At 42.7% G+C, this 17,371-nt stretch overlaps 1 protein-coding gene across 2 annotated transcripts in view; it reads left to right on the plus strand.

Annotated features, from left to right (window-relative positions):
- The first annotated feature begins 786 nt into the window (after window positions 1-786).
- LOC139419006 (F-box/WD repeat-containing protein 7) overlaps window positions 787-17,371 on the plus strand; it is a 189,346-nt gene continuing 172,761 nt past the window's right edge. For both annotated transcript variants that reach the window (XM_071168814.1, XM_071168815.1), the window contains exon 1: window positions 787-1,164. The gene's annotated coding sequence lies outside the window, so the exon portion shown is untranslated. The remainder of the gene's footprint in view (window positions 1,165-17,371) is intronic.

Genomic DNA, 17,371 nt, shown 5'->3' on the forward strand with positions numbered 1-17,371 from the left:
GATACACAAATAAACCTAATGTACTATTAGAATATGAAGACAGACAAGTCAGAGGGACTTTTCAATTTCCACACAAGGATTCCCTGCGTGTGGAGGTTTCAACTGTCAGGCTGCTCTGCTATCCACAGAGGCTCTTAGTTTATTTGTGTCTGCCTGGCCTGGAAAAGCTCTCCCTCACTCACTCGCATATTTTTCAGCTTTCGTTGGCTCAGTGCCAGTGTCAATTCCATGCTCCTCAGAATCACATTCTTTGGCGCTTAGTGATATCTCAGGCCTTCAGACTAGCTCCCCCTGGCAGATTAAGATACAGGACATGGAAATGACCGTAAAACAAAGCAAAACAATGACGGGCACACAGCCGCTTCAATTCAGCGCTGGTCCAGGAAATAGCGTTATGCTCAAATTGGTTGGTATGGATCTCCTGGGTTTTTCACACAGATGCATTTCAAGTTTCAAGTTGTATTAGTCATATGTACTGGATACACATGGTATACACCATCCAACGAAATGCAACAACAATAAAAAATAATAAAAGATACAAACATAAAGCGCACAATCACAATCACACACACACTTTGTATGAAATTTAAGAAACAGTAGCTAATAGATTGGACCAATTTTATGAAAACAATCATATTCATAATAATAACTACCCTACACAATACAGGTTCAAGCAACTATTTCGGACGTAACATGTTTGCGTCTTTCTAAAAAAAAAAATTGGGATCGTCATCATCCTGCGACTACCAACTCTCTACTAGTCAGTGAACCGAGAACCGAGAGCACTATCGCTTGAGGTAGCGGAGAGCATCAAGTGGATAAACTCTTGTCTAATTTTCAGCTAATTCCCCTTCAGTGCTGTTCGGACACGGACCATACACCATCCCCAAGTGAATTTTTTTTTGTATGTGGGTGACCCGAACTGTTGGACGAATTTAAAAATATATATAATTTGGCATCATATCTAAGCAGAAACGAAAGTATTGAGAGTGGTATCCGCGGTTAGCCAGTTGGCTAACTGGGAAGGTTGCCTAGCTAGCTACTGCTGAGAAAATACGAAGCAGAGGGAGACCCCAGCGGCAAAAAGGGCCATCGACGTGAGTCTGGACACATCAAGAGGAGACGGAGTCCATTTTGCTGTGTTCTACTCTGATCATTTCGGAGGTAAGAGGTACAAGAAAACGGGTGGTCCAGGCGTATAAATCGTTACAATACTACAGCGCTGGGCCAGACAGTCAGCGGCGGAACGGTTATCTAACTTTAGCGAGATAGCTAGCAATTCCTTGCTAGCCAGCTGCAAGAGTGTTTCTCACTAAATTGAGCTATTTTTAAACATCAGCTTTGTATGTACATTGATAACGAATTAAATGTGTTAAACTGTTTTCAGAGGCAACGAAACGGATACATTTGTTGTAAATAACATGACCACCCTGACCTAGCTAATGGGGCTAGTTAGCTAATGTAGTAATGTAGTCCATATCGGCTAACGTTAGTAGCTAGCTACCAACCATCTGCTGGACTTTAACTAGCACTAGCAAGCTATCTTGCTGGCTTACAAGAAAACACTTTAATTGCACGAACAGCAAGTCTTACGTTGTTTATTTAGCTTGTTTTGAGAGTATGCTAACGTTATGTTAGTGTTGATTTATAATTTCAGTAATTCGCTGGAGTTATCCATCCAACTAGATTGCACCGCACGCTAAATCAAGCTAGCTAGCCAGTCTCCTTTTGTGATGCTAATGCGAGTCATCCAATTTCTGATAGCATAACATCCTGACTTACTCGCCACAACACAGCATGCAAGCACAATAACGTTTAGTTTGTAAGAGCTGACTTTCGAGTTCGATACCCTCGCAAGCTAACGTTTATGGGATTGTACTTTATCACATTTTATTTTGCTTAGTGTTTTTTCGTAAGGTTGGTGAAGCAAGGTAAACGTTTTGGAGTCTTACTAGCCGCGAGGAACGGCGCCTGTGTGAGCCGAGCACATGCTCCTGTCTATGGCATCAGTCAGAGAATGTAGAAATTCGAGATTATCAAGCGAGGATAACAAATGCATCTCTTTTATTATAAATGTACAATTTCATATAAACCACGCATAAAAAATAAACACGTGCAAACTATACATCTAGCTAATACAGCAATATCTGCACGCCTATGCAAAACGTCCAAGCACAGTGAGTTCTCGTATTGGCTAGTTATGTGTTTAAATTGACAGAAATAATATTGTTGTCACTTTAAGATTTTCTGTTTACGTAACCTATATGGGTAGCGTTGCAAACGTATCAAAACAACCTAGATATCACACCGGAATAATTACAAAAACTTGCCAAAGTGTGCACGGTCCCGTTAAAATGATGGGGAGCGAGAGATGGGTTAGGTTTGATGTGCGGTTTTGACGTAACTACTGTTACTGTCCCAGTATCACTAACTGTCATACTTGACTGAGTTGCCACAGTGAATCAAGTAAAGTAAACGGTGCATTTCAAAACTTGGTGCCTACTCTTATGAAAGACTTTAGGGTGTCATGTAGGCAATACCTGCATGTTATTATGTAATCACTATTGTCAAATGTATTATTGTTCTTCCTGTATGTGCCATTTTCCTTATGAAATGTACCCGATGACTCCTCTAACAACTGTAAGGATATGTGATGCAGCACTTAGGAATGTTAAACAAGACACCAGTTGTATAGTCTTTTCAGCTGCGTTTCTCCCCTAACAAATCTGGGCCACATGAATAGCTACCTATAGTTCCTCAAAATAAAGGTGTATGCCTATAACAATGCACTGTCCCGTAGGCAGGTATATACTGCTAGTCTCTACAGTCAGTTTCTTTCTTCTCAAGACTTGGTGCTGAGGGTTCTCGTGCAATCTTGACAGTTCAGTGTGGTCCCTTTTTGTGTTGTCCCCTGCACAAGACAAAATAAAGTTAAATTAAAAGTAGGAAAGCAAGATAAAGGAAGCCCTTTTATTTTCCTGCTCAAATAATTCCTTTATTTTAACACTCCCTCTGTGCTCTCCTCTTGCTTTCTTTCTCCCTCAGTCCCTCTGTCTTCATAAGGCTTAGAGCCTCTCTGCTTTCTCCCTGCACAGTGAGTCCTCAATAACTCCTCGGCGCTCAGGCCCTCCACAGACTAACAGAATGGAAGAGGAGAGAGAAGGCCCTTAAGGACTCCAAGAGATATATAAAACAATGTCGTGCTCTCCTCTCTTAATGAAAGCCAGGAAGTGGGACAACCAAAGGTTTTCTTTCTCTGAATAACAGCTTTTTTCACACTGATTGTGGTGGCGATGGAGAATGTTGGTAAGAGATGAGTAATGGAACACATTCAGGTTCACTAATCCAAAATGTTTATGTGGACTGTCTGGATGTTTCTTTGAGGGCCTCTGAAACTCTAAGCCTACGGGCCTGGTTATTCAATTGTCCACTCATTTAATACCCTTTAGTGTCGAGTGGTGATTTATCCAAGAGGGTTTGCATCATGCTCTTACAGCCATGCAAATAACAGATAACAAAATCATTGCTGCTGCTCTCACAGCATAAAAACATGTACACACACGATTCTCTCAGTACAGTTTGTGCTTGGAGTTGCCAAGGTGGTACTGCCTGTCGCTACTCAATAACAGATTAACCGACATCTTATACACACTAGTCATGTATTGTATAGACTAGTCATGCAATGTATAGCCGAACTCTTACTCACTTCAGTGCCTGTGTGATTGCTTTGTGAGGTTAACCTCGTCAAGTGTCTTTTCTTTTGTCTATACCATTAATATTAGGTCATGAATTTAGGCTATATAAGTCTCCTTTTTATGGGAGTTGTAATAGAGCAGGGGTCTCCAACCTTTTTTTTAGCATGAGAGCTGCACAACAACAATATTAATATTTTTAAATAGGCACCATTTTCTTCTCTCCCCTTCCTCGTGTCCTTAGTGTCAATGTACACTACCGTTCAAAAGTTTGGTGTCACTTAGAAATGTCCTCGTTTTTGAAAGAAAAGCACATTTTTGTCCATTAAAATAACATCAAATTGATCAGAAATACAGTGTAGACATTGTTAATGTTGTAAATTACTATTGTAGCTGGAAACGGCAGATTTTTTCATGGAATAAGTGCATAGGCAAATCCTGTTCAATTTGGTTTAAATAATGCAAAAACAAAGTGTTGGAGAAGAAAGTAAAAGTGCAATATGTGCCATGTAAAAAAGCTAACGTTTAAGTTCCTTGCTCAGAACATGAGAACATATGAAACCTGGTGGTTCCTTTTGACATGAGTCTTCAATATTCCCAGGTAAGAAGTTTTAGGTTGTAGTTATTATAGGAATTATAGGACTATTTCCCTCTACCATTTGTATTTCATATACCTTTGACTACTGGATGTTCTTATAGGCACTTTAGTATTGCCAGTGTAACAGTATAGCCTCCGTCCCTCTCCTCGCCAGACCTGGGCTCGAACCAGGAACACATCGACAATAGCCACCCTCGAAGCAGCGTTATCCATTGCTCCACAAAAGCCGCAGCCCTTGCAGAGCAAGGGGAACAACCACTCCTAGTCTCAGAGCGAGTGATGTTTGAAACGCTATTAGCGCGCACCCCGCTAACTAGCTAGCCATTTCACATCGGTTACACCAGCCTAATCTTTGAAGTCATAAACAGCGCAGTGCTTGTAGCACAACGGCGAGCTGCTGGCAAAACGCACGAAAGTGCTGTTTGAATGAATGCTTACGAGCCTGCTGGTGCCTACCATTGCTCAGTCAGACTGCTCTATCAAATATCAAATCATAGCATAATAACACACAGAAATTCGAGCCTTAGGTCATTAATATGGTCGAATCCGGAAACTATCATCTCGAAAACAAGATGTTTATTCTTTCCGTGAAATATGGAACCGTTCTGTATTTTATCTAACGGGTGGCATCCATAAGTCTAAATATTCCTATTACATTGCACAACCTTCAATGTTATGTCAAAATTACGTAAAATTCTGGCAAATTAGGCTGCCCAAACTGTTGCATATGAACGCAAGAGAAGTGACACAATTTCACCTGGTTAATATTGCCTGCTAACCTGGATTTATTTTTGCAAAATATGCAGGTTTAAAAATATATACTTCTGCGTATTGATTTTAAGAAAGACATTGATGTTTATGGTTAGGTACACGTTGGAGCAACGATACGCATCGATTATATGTGCTTTTTTCGCAAATGCGCTCTTGTTAAATTATGTTTGGCGAAGTTGGCCGTCTTTGTTAGGAAGAAAGTCTTCACAGGGTTCGCAACGAGCCAGGTTAGCAGGCAATATTAACTAAAAATGCAGGTTTAAAAAATATACTTGCATATTGATTTTAAGAAAGGCATCAATGTTTATGGTTAGGTACACATTGGAGCAAGACGGCCCTTTTTCGCGAATACGCACCGCATCGATTATATGCAACGCAGATAAACTAGTAATATCATCAACCATGTGTAGTTAACTAGTGATTATGATTGATTGTTTTTATAAGTTTAATGCTAGCTAGCAACTTACCTTGGCTTCTTACTGTATTCTTGTAACAGTCTCCTTGTGGAGTGCAATGTAATCAGGTGGTTAGAGCGTTGGACTAGTAACTGAAAGGTTGCAAGATTGAATCCCTGTGCTGACAAGGTAAAAATCTGTCATTCTGCCCATGAACAAGGCAGTTCCTAGACAGTCATTGAAAATTAGAATGTGTTCTTAACTGACTTGCCTAGTTAAATAAAGGATAAATAGTTTATAAATTATTTTTTTTCAATCGGCCAAATCAGTGTCTAAAAATACAGATTTCCGATTGTTATGAAAACTTGAAATCGGCCCTAATTAATTGGCCATTAATCAGTCGACCTCTAGTCTGCACTGTATTTCTGAGCAATTTTATCTTAAGGGAGGAAAAAATGTGCTTTTCTTTCAAAAACAAGAACATTTCTAAGTGACCCCAAACTTTTGAACGGTAGTGTACCTGCTACTATAATGGTTAATAAACAACCCCTAAAAAAATATATTTTTTCATGTACATAGAAGGTGCCTTGCTGATTTAAGTTTGTCTCTCGATGAATCTGTACATGTTGGTTGGAAGTGGAACCTTCTTGGGCAGAGCAATTTTTTTATTCTGTTTTATTTTCCCAAATTATATTTTCTCAGTTGTCTGGAGGAATATGTTAACACATTTTGATTTGAGTGCAATTCCCCTTTAATTACACATCTAGTGTGTGAGGAATGTACTGTCTAATGTGATGGTTTTGTACTTGTTCATTTCATGATAAAGTTTGCAAATAATACATACAAATTAGTGATGCACCGCTATTGCATTTTTGGTCAATATTCAATATTTTCCTTGCCAAAAGAACGACACTGATAACTGGGGTAGGCCATCATTGTAAATAAGAATTTGTTCTTAACTGACTTGCCTACTTAAATAAAGGTTACAATAACACCACACTGATCAAAGTTATTTTGTTGGCATTTATGTATGTCCCCATTACTAGTAAAACATACTCAAAACCTATTTCTTTCACTTACTTGTTGTGTTGTTTCATTGTTCAGTCGTTTCATTCTCAACCCGGATTTCTATGGAACGCCGTCTGGGTCTTTGCGTGTCAAAGATACTATTTAACACTATTTGACATATCAATTAAGCTTGTTGACCAATCACGTCCTGAATATTACTACGTGTCACAACTTAAGGCGTCTTTTTTTACGTAGTTATTGCACATTGATTACAATATCACTCGTATTTCATGTCACAGCGGTTCATCGATACATCAATACATGTTATGATTTTCTCACCTACAGTGCTTGTCATAAACAAAAATAAAATGAGCTAGCAAGCTCATGGATGCAAACAATGTTCTTTCCCAAAATCATAGCAAAAGACAATCTGTTTAAAATCAAAGTTTGTCACGTGCGCAGAAAACAACAGGTGTAAACCTTACTTACAGGCTCTAACCAATGGTGCGGAGAAAAAAGGTGTGTGGGTAAGTAAAGAAATAAAACAACAGTAAAAAGACATTGAAAAAAGAGTAGCAAGGCTATATACAGACACATGTTAGTCAGGCTTATTGAGGTAGTATGTACATGTAGGTATTGTTAAAGTGACTATGCATATATGATGAACAGAGAGTAGCAGAAGCGTAAAAAGAGGGGTTGGGGACACACACAATGCAAATAGTCCGGGTAACCATTTGGTTACCTGTTCAGGAGTCTTATGGCTTGGGGGTAAAAACTGTTGAGAATACTTTTTGTCCTAGACTTGGCACTACGGTACCACTTGCCATGCGGTAGTAGAGAGAACAGTCTATGACTGGGGTGGCTGGGGTCTTTGACAATTTTTAGGGCCTTCCTCTGACACCGCCTGGTGTAGAGGTCCTGGGTGGCAGGCAGCTTTGCCCCAGTGATGTTCTGGGCCGTACGCACTACCCTCTGTAGTGCCTTGCGGTCAGAGGCCGCAAGGCACTTGTTGTTGATGTGGACACCAAAGAATTTGAAGCTCAACCTGCTCCACTACAGCCCCGCCGATGAGAATGGGGACGTGCTCGTTACTCCTTTTCCTGTAGTCCACAATCATCTCTTTTGTCTTGGTTACGTTGAGGGAAAGGTTGTTATTCTGGCACCACCTGGCCAGGTCTCTGACCTCCCTATAGGTGGTCTCGTCGTTGTCGGTGATCAGGCCTACTGTTGTGTCGTCAGCAAACTTAATGATGGTGTTGGAGTCGTGCCTGGCCATGCAGTCGTGGGTGAACAGGGAGTACAGGAGGGGACTGAGTACACACCCCTGGGGAGCTCCAGTGTTGAGGATCAGCGTGGCAGATGTGTTGCTATCTACCCTCACCACCTGGGGGCGGCCTGTCAGGAAGTCCAGGATCCAGTTGCAGAGGGAGGTGTTTAGTCCCAGGGTCCTTAGCTTGGTGATGAGCTTTGAAGGTACCATGGTGTTGAACGCTGAGCTGTAGTCAATGAACAGCACTCTCACATAGGTGTTCCTTTTGTCCAGATGGGAAAGGGCAGTGTGGAGTGCAATAGAGATCTGTTTGTAGCTATAGCTATAGTTAGCTAGCTAACTAAAGTTGAAGTTGTAAGTTTACATACACTTAGGTTGGAGTCATTAAAACTTGTTTTTCAACGACTCCACAAATTTCTTGTTTACAAACTATTGTTTTGGCAAGTCAGCTTGGAAAATTTCCAAAAATTATTTCATGGCTTTAGAAGCTTCTGATAGGCTAATTGACATCATTTGAGTCAATTGGAGGTGTACCTGTGGATATATTTCAAGGCCTACCTTCAAACTCAGTGCCTCTTTGCTTGACATCATGGGGAAATGAAAATAAATCAGCCAAGACCTCCAGAAAAATAATCATAGACCTCCAAGTCTGGTTCATCCTTGGGAGCAATTTCCAAACGCCTGAAGGTACCACGTACATCTGTACAAACAATAGTACGCGAGTATAAACACCATGGGACCACGCAGCCGTCATACCGCTCAGGAAGGAGACTCGTTCTGTCTCATAGAGATGAATGTACTTTGGTGCGAAAAGTGCTAAGATGCTGGAGGAAACGGGTACTAAAGTATCAATATCTACAGTAAAACAAGTCCGATATCGACAACCTGAAAGGCCGCTCAGCAAGGAAGAAGCCACTGCTCCAAAACCACCATTAAAAAGCCAGACTACGGTTTGCAACTGCACATGGGGACAAAGATTGTAGCTAGCCACAATAAGGATTAGCCACAACAATGGACTTTGGTTAGCCTTCAAACTAAAAGTATGGCATAACTCTACTATTTTTCACTGTCATTTATACTTTTATTTTGAAGGCAAACCGCAAATTCCTTATTGTGGCTAGCTTCACAGCAGTTGAAGCTAGCTGGCTGCTTCTAACACATTAGCTTTGGGCAACAGGGTTAAGTAGCTGGATAGCTATTTATTTTCATGATATGAAGTTCAATTTCAATAGGCGAACAACTAGTGGCTACCTAGCTAATACTTACTCACAAGGATTCCTAAATCATTGCTAAGAATAATGAAAATGACTGCAGTTTCTACTGGTCATTGTTTCAAGCGGGTGTATTGGTGCTAGCTAGATACCAAGCTAAAGCTAGCTACCCCAGAAGTTGCGGTTGAACAAATTTGGCTTTATTACCAACGCGGTATTGTAAGCACATCTTTCGTTCGTGGCCGGTGTTTGCTTGTTTGCAAACTTTTGTACAGCGTTGACAGTGCTACTATCTTTTTTGACACGTAAGACCCAAACTTCGTTCCATAGTATGTATGTCATGAAGCTAATAGCAATGACTCTATTAGTGTAACTCCGATAGGGCAGCATCTGAATAATAGCACACTTTGTAGTGTGTACTGGTGCTCGACCAGTTGGCGAAAGCCAACATCACCCACGACAGAGTGGTTGATTTTCAAGGGAAATGGATGGCGTTAATGGATTTTGCCTTTGAGTTGTCTCGCTGAAATTGTCTTGCTCTTTCAAATGACTGCTCGACTTGTTCACTGCTTGATCCACATGTTAACTGAAAAGTAAGCTTACCTGGCAGAAGTATAGCATGTGTAAGTATATAATTTCTATTAGGGATGCACAATATATTGGTGAACATATCGGAATCGGACGATATTGGCTAAACGCCGGTGTGCAAAACCGATGTCATAGCTGAAGTGCATACCTAGATAACGTAGGGCTGCGAGCTACGGTAGCTTGAGATCGACCTGACCCCTGTAACAGAGTGTTTGCTTTGGACCCCACAGCAAAGTGCCTACTTGTTTTCCTGAGCTCAACCCTCCATCGCTGTCTCTGCAGCTCCACAATCTGCAGGGGTTGAAAAGTTGTTTTGACGGCTAAGGACCAGGCATCAGAACAGTGGTGGTTTGACGGTTCATATAATCCTTTATGATACGAGTCTGGCTCCTACAGGTTAAAATATGATTTACAATTAAGTTTGAGGTAGCTGCAGTGTTTGCAGAGTGATGTATAGGGCAGATTCAGGTGGAAAGAATGTGCCTTGCTGTTTAAGTTTGTCTCTCAATGAAGCTGTAACTGTTGGGTGGAAGTGGAACCTCCTTGGGCAAAGCTATAGGGCCGTTCTTCTGGTAATGCTAGAGGGGGGGCTTCAGCGAGGGAGAGGCCATTGTCACAAGACGTGTCACATTTAATTTAGGCCTGTGTATTAGCCACACCATGACATTCTTCAGGTTCTCAAAGGACTTTGGTTCAGGTCAAGGGTGGAGTTGATGGGTGAATGCATTAATGTCTTTTGCCAAATTGATTTAGGAACTTGACATGGCTTCCGAGAACTATATTCCTACTGGATTATGAGCTGTAATAGCTATTTTCAGACTCCTACCTCTCACACAGAGGGATTTTCTCCACTCACAGCTTTCCAGAATAAGGTCAGTGAAAACATTTGACAGAGAGCATTCATGTATCATGGATCTTCATAGACATTCATGGGCCTGCCTTTTTATTTTATCTTTGCAAATGGAGGATGTAGCTAATGTTTCTCTTGCTTGTGTGGACAACCGGTTGGTTTCAGTAGGTTACAGATCCAGCCTTGGACTGCAGTCTTGTTTTTGCATTATAGAATGCTTCCTACGTCTAATGGGTTTGTCTCATGCTGACTGACCTTCTGGGACTATGGGCTAGAGAACATTTGCTGGAAGCAGGGGCCGATAGAATGTTGCTTTGCTCTAATGGTTTTGTCTTACTGTGAGGTATGGCTTATCCACATTCTCTCAGTCACACACGGATGTTTCAGACGGTAGGATACTGACCCCTGGGCTCTGCTAAAAGCATTCTCATCCACGGCACAGTGTCACTCCCTGGCTTTGAAGTAGATGTTGCCACAACACCGGGGAGATGAAAGGGGGCTTGGCAAAGGGTGTAGCCGTGTATCTCTGTTCTCTTGATGTGCAGGTGTCGTTTTATGTATGCGTGACTGAGACCATGGGGCCTTGCCTAGTGGAAAGGACGTTCGGCTGACTACTTCACTCCAATTTCCGAGTGAAGGCAGACTTTCTGAAAGCCGACTTTCTGATAAACGTATGTCAGAGGGGTTTCGCTAATCAAGAAGACCAGCTGGCTCTTATGACTGCTCCAAGCCGACCATTGAACTGACTGAGGCGACCTTGGCGTGTCCTTCATACTGTAGACCGGTCTCCTGTGTGTCTTGGAAAAGTCGCCTCCTATAAACGGAATAGGCTACCTCTTCTTTTAACCTTAGCCAGGCTACCCTGCCTGCCATGATGACATCCTCTCAGACCTAAGACATTACAGGATCAAGGTGGAATGTTATTTTCTCCCCTCCACCTCTTCTCGTCTCATTTTTAAAACGTGGCGACATAAAAGTTGGAGCAGGAGCATCATCCGTTCTTCAGTAGGGCCCAGGATACTTTTATTCTCAGTCCCATTGTGAATGGCTTCATGCAGCTCCCTATCTGCGGTGGTGAGCGAGAAGGACCGTGTAAATAATTCAGAGCCCTGCCATGCTTGCCTCTCTGGGGCTGGGATCACTGAGGAGTCTCCTAGCAAGGCAGCCTGTGCTTTGATGTGGGCTTCTGGTGTGAATACCAGCCTATGTATGGGACACAGTGAGTCAAGGGACTGGGGGAGGAGGGGTTGATTCTGATCGATACATCTCAGGATGATTACAACTGATAGAACACAACTATTTATTTATTAAAGGAATTTTCTATGAAGAGTATCCCGGGTTCTGTCTGACCACTGTGGCACTTCTGTGCCGACCAGCACTCTTGAACCCCATTTGATAAGGAGATGGCATGTAGATATAGTATGATTTTTACAGTTAAAATGGCTTGTGCACTATTATCTTTCCCCATGGCTTTCTAGAGGAGTTATTAATTTCAGGGCAAATATAATTTAATAAGATGACTCCACCCAAGAGAACCATGCATGCTGAAAACTATACGGAGCAAAAATAAAAACGCAACAATTTCAATTATTTTACTGAGTTAGTTCATATAAGGGAATCAGTCAATTGAACTATTTTATGGATTTCACATGACTGGACATGGGCGCAGCCATGGGTGGGCTTGGGAAGGGAATAGGCCTACCCACTTGGGCTGCCCAGGTGGCTGGTCTCAGGTAAAGAAGCCGGATGTGGAGGGACTGGCTTGGTTAAAACAATTCTCTAAAATGACGTAGGAGGCGGCTTATGGTAGAGAAATTAACATTAAATTCTCTGGCAACAGCTCTGGTGGACATTCCTGCAGTCAGCATGCCAATTGCACGCTCCCTCAACTTGAGACATCTGTGGCATTGTGTTTTGTGATAACTTCACATTTTAGAATGGCCTTTTTATTGTCCCCAGCACAAGGTGTGGAATGATCATGCTGTTTAATCAGCTTCTTGATATGCCACACCTGTCAGGTGGAAGGATTATCTGGGCATAGGATAAATGCTTGTGAACAGGGATGTAAACAAATTTGTGCACAGAATTTGAGAGAAATAAGCTCTTTGTGCGTATGGAACATTTCTGGGTTATTTTATTTCAGCTCATGAAACTTGACCAACACTTTACATGTTGTGTTTTATATTTTTGTTCATTATAAATGGAGCCTCCTGCCAGAACTTTAAACAAAGCAATAAAAACAACAAAAATTCTAGGAGTATTACTCCCTCATTTCACTGGAAATATTTATTTGATTCCTTAAAGATTTTATTTTCCGCCCATTGCAGAGGCATCTGGAATTGGCCCACTAACATCAAAGTCAATCCAAATAATTGATTCATTGTTCTTCGTTGACACATTCAGCTTCTATTTCTAATGAAAGACAGCAGTACTTGGGCTGTAGAAAATCCTACTTAGCCAAAATGTGGGTCCATATTTGAAGAGGGCCGTGGTAGCTAGCTAGACATCGACGCTTGAGATGTTGAATGGAAAAACCCTCCGCCCTCGACCAACCCCGTTTATAAAGAAAAATCTCTCTTTTCCTATTCCCACATTTCGCTGTCTAAGCGTTGTTTTGCCTCTCTTAAAGTTATCTAAAAGGATTACCTCCACAAGAGCGTTGGCAGTCTAATTCAATGGACCTCTGAAATGGGGTGAAAGGGAAACCACGGCATTGTCTCGCCGGCCGGCGATGCTGAGGTTTTTCTTTTTGTCCTCTGCGCTTCTCATTGGCATTGAACATTTTCACAGTCCGCAGTCTGTCTCAAAACAGCTGCACTGTCCCCATCCCCATAGAAATAGAATTACAAGAACAGAAAACTCCTGACCGCGTCAATGTGATGGAATAGAACATATGGGTACACTTGATTCCTGTTCTAATACTTATTTCTATGCCACGATCCTCCTTTAACTGCAACACTCATGGGTAGAACACACAATGTCTGTTCTAGGTACTCTATTTCTATGCATGCATGTCCCTTCCTGGGATCTTTCGGACAGGAAGCTGGCCCTCTCATCATTGGGAACGGACCTCGCCCAGACCAGGCTCATCCTGGTGTGGTGCCTTCTATGCTCTTCCTTTCCTGTCAGTGGATCTCTGGGATGTCTCTGTTCCTGAGTGCACTTCCCTCCCGACCAGCACTCTTGAGCTTGGAGCACCGCTGATTGTTTAAGCGACGCAGGCAGCCCCTTCATGCCCCTTCAGCCCTTCAGCCCCTATCCTTAAAAGCAACCCCCACCACCCCTCTTTCTGAGGCTGAGGAGGGAGCAGGACGATACCCCCATGAAAGGAGGACCCCCCAGCAGAGGGCCTGTTCACATTGAAACGCCTGTCTTTGTGAATGGAGAGGGCTCCCTGACAAGCTCAGCCCTGGTCAGAGACAGCAGGCCTCCCACCCTCCTCTACTGCAGGAAGCCTGGACCCCACAGCGAGCGCCACAGCGTGGTTTGCTCTGATGATTAACTCCTGAACTCCAGAATTTTAAGGTTTTTTGTTTGGGTCTTTGCACTTATGAAATACTGTTGGGGGTGTTCGAAAAGTATTATTATTTTGTACTGTTGAAGCTCAGTTGCACAAATTTCCACAAACTAAAGGACAATGCCTTATCTTACATAATGTGATCGAGGGCTTGAGAAAAACGCTCACTCTTACTACACAGGTCTAGACTAGCTCTCATATTGATGTGATGTAACATCGAAACAACGACATTACAGATCTTGAAACATACCATGAAAAATTTAAACGGAGAGGAATGCAGACGCCGTTTCAAATTCTCAGAAATGTCACAGAGATCCTGTAATAAGTGGCTGTTGCGTTCCAAAGGGTGTATAGTGCAGTGGGCCTTTGTCAAAAGTAGCGCACTGTATCGGGAATAGGGTGCCATTTGGAACACTTGTATAAAAAAAACTTTAAAAAAGTTATTTAAATCATGGTTGCTCTGCCCCACATTCCCCTCCCTCCGCACCATGAATTATTTACTGCTTATCAAAATTCTAAGCTGAGACCGGAGAGGCCTTGGTCGGATCTCACCTGATGAGGATGTTTCGCAGTGTGAGGCACAGCAGGCCTCTTCTCACAGTCATTGACTGTGGATACTCACACTCACCCGCTCTTCTATAGTCTCAAGGAGGGATAGCTTAATTATGCCCTAGTGAAGGCGAGCCGGCCGCCGAGCCTGCTGGGTGATATAACACACAGTAACACGGCAGGGTCAGTGACATTGCATAGTTAATACGCTACTGCAATTCTGCAGGCGTCTTGTGCTGCAATGTAGCATAATGTGGCTACGGGTCGACCAGCAGTGACAGGCTGCTGGCCGATATCTGTCCTAGCCCGTGTGTGTGTTGCAGGCTATGCTGGTAGAGATGGGCAGCTCAGTCAAAGTGCCTTAAGGTCTGCTGGACAGAGGTTCGCATTAACCGCCCCTCTTTGAAGAACTGAATGCTTCCCTAAGATAAGGAGTTCACTGCATGAAGTTGCGTTCTCCCACCACTGCAACATGCCATTGCAAAACGGGATGACCCACAACTGTGTTTGCTGTATCGGTTGGAAAAACTTGAGATGGCGTTGGCTTGCCTTGTCTTTCTGCAGGCTGGCTTTCCTTGTAGTGGAAAGGAGAGTAATCTGGGAAGCAGATGGTTGCCATGCTTTAGAGAAAGTCTGGCTGCACTGAGGGAAGGCGTGAGCAGGGTGTTGGGGGTATAGAGTAATGCATTATTGAGAGAGAGAGAGAGGGGTACATGGTGGTGTTTTTACTGACTTTGTCATCCTCTCTTCTCCACTCTATCCACTGCTGGACTGGACTCTCCCTAGAGGATTCTCCTCCCTAATCCAGCATAGCTAGAATGCAATGTTTTGGTAAGAAGTGTGCAATTGTTTCAATTGGCAATTATAACTTGTAATAATCTCATGTAATTTAGCTCAATTGGCAATTATAACTTGTAATAATCTCATGTATTTAGCTCTTGTAATATATTTTTGTTGAGGAAATATTTGTCTTCACGGCACCATTTGCAAACAGACACTGGTCTTAATGAGGCTCCCACTAATAAAAATGAGCAGGTTAATGAGATGGATGATTACATTTAGTGTTTGACACTCTCCTAGGGTTATAGATAGAATTTTCTTGATGTTTTCCTTGTAGTTCTACCCATGCTCTCCCTGTTTCCTCTGGCTGGCAGTCTGTGGCCTCAGCACTTCAAAGAGGGAGGCTCTGCAGCTCTCAAGAATAACATGCTGTACCACTGAGCCCCCCCCCCCCCCCCCCACAGGCAGGTCTGAGGTATGCCTTCGTCATCTAGTGGGAAAGACTGACACGTACCTGTTCATTCCCCCTTTTGTTAACTCTGCTCTTCCCATCTTTAGTAACGCCCCCCCCCCCCCCCCCCCCCCCCAGGCAACATTTAGTGTTCCATTGTTTCCAGCTGCCTACAGCCCAGGTAATAAGGCGTGTTTGTCCCCAGCCCCTTGTCTACAGTGACTGTTCCCCTCGGCTGGCTGGCAGTCACCTGCAGCGTTTTAACTCTGTTACAGAGGAACCAGGGGATGTGAAGCCAGTTAGTCTCATTGGAAGGAATAGTGCTGTGTCTTTCTGTTTCCCCACAATGGGGGTTGCTATGCTGGCTGTGTCTGTCTTATCTCGGCGCTGCTCGCGAACCTGTTCTGTGAAGATTACGTCGTGCCATTGTCTATACAGCCACCCCTTTGCACTGACAGACACACAGGCTGAACACTGTTGTCCAACACAGCACTCCAACACCTTTGCCTTCTACAGCCACCGAATGGTCTGTTTCACCTTATTGCACAAAAAAACAAAAAGTGATTAATAGGCCTGTATGCTTTCTTTTGTGGCGTTTTGATTTGGCACACGCAGATGGTATCAATCTGAGCCTGTTGTAAGTAGCCCATGTTTTGGTTATTTGGTTTCCTTTTAATTAATTTGCATCAGAGGGATGGACAAACAAAGCTTCAACAGATGACGCCAGTTGCCATATCACTGTTGCCATGGTAGCAGGTTCTTCTTGCCTCTCAATTTCCCCCATAATTTCCTCTGGGGTATAGCACCTTGTGTCACGGCTGCATTCTTTTCAACACACTTTGTATTCCACAGGCACCTCTGTAAACAAATCATTATCTGTGTAGACTAGCATGGCTTTGCCCAACTAACTACATCAAATGGCACCATATTCCCTATATTGGGCATATGGGGCTCTGGTTAATAGTAGTGCACTATAAAGGGAATAGGGTGCCATTTTGGGACGCGAGCCATCCAGCTCTTAAGAAGCAAGCTAGTCTATAGAGAAGAGGGCCTGCTACACTGTCTCCGTCCCTAATTGCAGAATGGACTATTTTTGATCAGAGCCCCTTGGGAATAGGGAAGGTGCCTTTTGGGATGCACACAAAATGAATAATGTGGTTGTTGGGGCTAGAGACTTCCTCACTTTTCTGGATAGTGTGTGTGAGAGAATTTATCTACTTCCCATTGACTATATTGCTATGTAGCCTAAATGGTTTGACTTTTTCATAAGCACAACTAAACCATACACGTACAGTTTGTTGGATACCAGTGTACACACACCTACCTGTATTGTTTTTGAATGTAAGGCCTACCAATGAAACCTTTGTTGAGTCCACCTCCTGTTTGAATAAATCAATTTACTCCTGATAATTCTGTTTTACAGCCACCTTTGTCTATGCTTCCCGTTTTTCTCATTTTACGCATTTAGTTTTGTACACCAGCTGTTTCTTATACCAACTCATTTTAGTTTTGTACACCAGCTATAAATACCATATTCGGGGTTATTGAAAATATATAAAACAGCGTTTTTATTTAAGGTTGTGGCGGTATGCAGAGTTTTATACCGGCATTCCGTCATTTTATTACCGGCTTGGTACCTACCCAAGGGGTCGCCAAAAAGCCCGTTGGGCATCTATTGCTTTAATGCTAAC

This window comes from Oncorhynchus clarkii, chromosome 10 (assembly GCF_045791955.1).
Source record: "Oncorhynchus clarkii lewisi isolate Uvic-CL-2024 chromosome 10, UVic_Ocla_1.0, whole genome shotgun sequence".
Classification (NCBI taxonomy): Eukaryota; Metazoa; Chordata; class Actinopteri; order Salmoniformes; family Salmonidae; genus Oncorhynchus; species Oncorhynchus clarkii.